Genomic DNA, 2,170 nt, shown 5'->3' with positions numbered 1-2,170 from the left:
AATATAATATAATATAATAATTTTTTTTGTTATTATGTTTTATCTTATAATTGTTATGACATGATAACATTTTATCACATAAGTAACTGCTTTATTTTTCTTAGTGTCATTCTTTTTATTACAATAATATTATTAAAAGTATCTACTCCGTGAATTTCTTGGTATGAAATCTCCTTTTTTGAATTGAATCTTCAAAGTGATGTGAAATCACTCCAAATGAGTAAAAATTTGCCACTTTTATTCAAGAGTGCAAATATTTTCATTCTTTTTCAATAGTAACATATTTTTTTTGAATATATTTTTTTGAAGATATGATTTTATTTCACGAAGTATAGATAAAAGTATTTAATTTATTTAATAAATTTTTATTTTTATTTGCCCTATCAAATAAACATGTCGAAGAGAAACAATAGTTAACTAAATCAAATTAAAAAATTGAATTCTATTGTAAATTTTAGCTACATTATATATTTTCAACAAACTTTTAACATTTAACAACGACTCCGGGAATAATAGTCACTTAACGTTCTTTATGTAAATGATAATCTGGATTATTTTTACTAAATGTCACTATTATTAATTATGTATAATCGTATATTATTAACTGTTTAAGTGTAAGTTCAATTAATGTAAATCCTAACATTTCAGATTATATTATGTATGTTATCTAATATTTTCTTAAAAAATTAAGGGAAAATAAAAAATGTGAGTGAATTCTTTCAATCAGTAAAAAAACCTGCAATTGATAATGCACTTTATTTTCTTGCTAGTTGGATATAAAAATTATCATAAATAATAATTATTCCATGATTAAATATTTTGCAACGGCAACAAATTTTTGATACTTATTTTTAAAGTATGTATTAGTAATTACTTTTTGCCGATGATAATCCCTCCACGAGTACGATTTTGAAGTGGAGGGGCTTAGTACCTTCAAGGACTCAATATCTTAACGATAGGAAAGCTAATGTGTTCATCGCCTCTGAACTGAATAAACAAATCGCAATTGATTCGTCAATTCAACATCGTCGCGTATCAACTTCGGAAGTGCTGTATAAAATATTGTGCTATTTTAATAATTAGTACATCTGTGTCCATTCTGCGTTCTCTAGTGCAATTATTATTATAGGAGACAATCAACCTTACTCATCTCACTGTGAGTAGACATTTGCGTATCAGTGAAAAATAGAAAGATTAATAAACAGATTGATCTTTTCTTTCTCCTTTTATCATGGATTGAGCTTGCTTTTTTTTGAAAATTCTTTTCTATCAAATATTAACTTATCACTTTATTACAAAAATTAATTTTTCTCTTGTTAAATCAAACAGGTTATTTGCCAATTCGAATTTAGATGATGTGGTTATCGCTTATAATTTTTTTGCGAATAAAATTTAATAATATATAAACACGTCAATTTAGATTTTACAGATATATATAAAATTACAGATGTATATTTTTTAAAATTTCATAAATTATTGTGTTACGTTTGAATATCTGTGTAAATTCGAACACAATTTTCTTATTGGTTTAAAAATTATTTAACTTTTTTGTTTATTTTGATTTTTAAGTAAAATCGTGTTTTGTATTTATTTGTATTGTATTAAGGAAGTGACATTAAAAATTAAGTCAAGTTTTAAATACACACACACACACACACACACACACACACACACACACACACACACACACACACACACACTTCCGAATAAAAAGACATCGTGATCTCGCTAAAGATAGATGTACTTATGTATGTATAATTCTATAAGTTTTGAGACAAAGAAATATCGGGATATCTTCGCGCAAGTGTTCCACCTTGAGATCAGTCGAACAAGACAATGACAAAAATTAAGTTAAACGTTTTCAGATGTGAAATATGTTTGATTAATCATAAAGTATAACTATTTTAACATGTACCTAATATCGCTATTATAGTAAATTACGTTAAATTTTTTAAAACATATGTAGTAAATAATTGTGACATTTTAACGTAAATTAAAATTAATTATAATAAATTATTTAATTATAATAATATCGAGGAAAATAATACGATAACATTTTAAATTCTATTAATTCTTATTTTTTTCTTATAAAAGACATATAAAGTTGATTACTTGTATATATTAAAATTTATCATTGTTTTTCATAATGCTGCATAGTGATATAAAATTA

Source organism: Trachymyrmex septentrionalis, unplaced genomic scaffold (assembly GCF_001594115.1).
Source record: "Trachymyrmex septentrionalis isolate Tsep2-gDNA-1 unplaced genomic scaffold, Tsep1.0 scaffold11, whole genome shotgun sequence".
Classification (NCBI taxonomy): Eukaryota; Metazoa; Arthropoda; class Insecta; order Hymenoptera; family Formicidae; genus Trachymyrmex; species Trachymyrmex septentrionalis.
The sequence above is the reverse complement of the archived record's forward strand: the minus strand, read 5'-3'. Positions refer to the sequence as shown.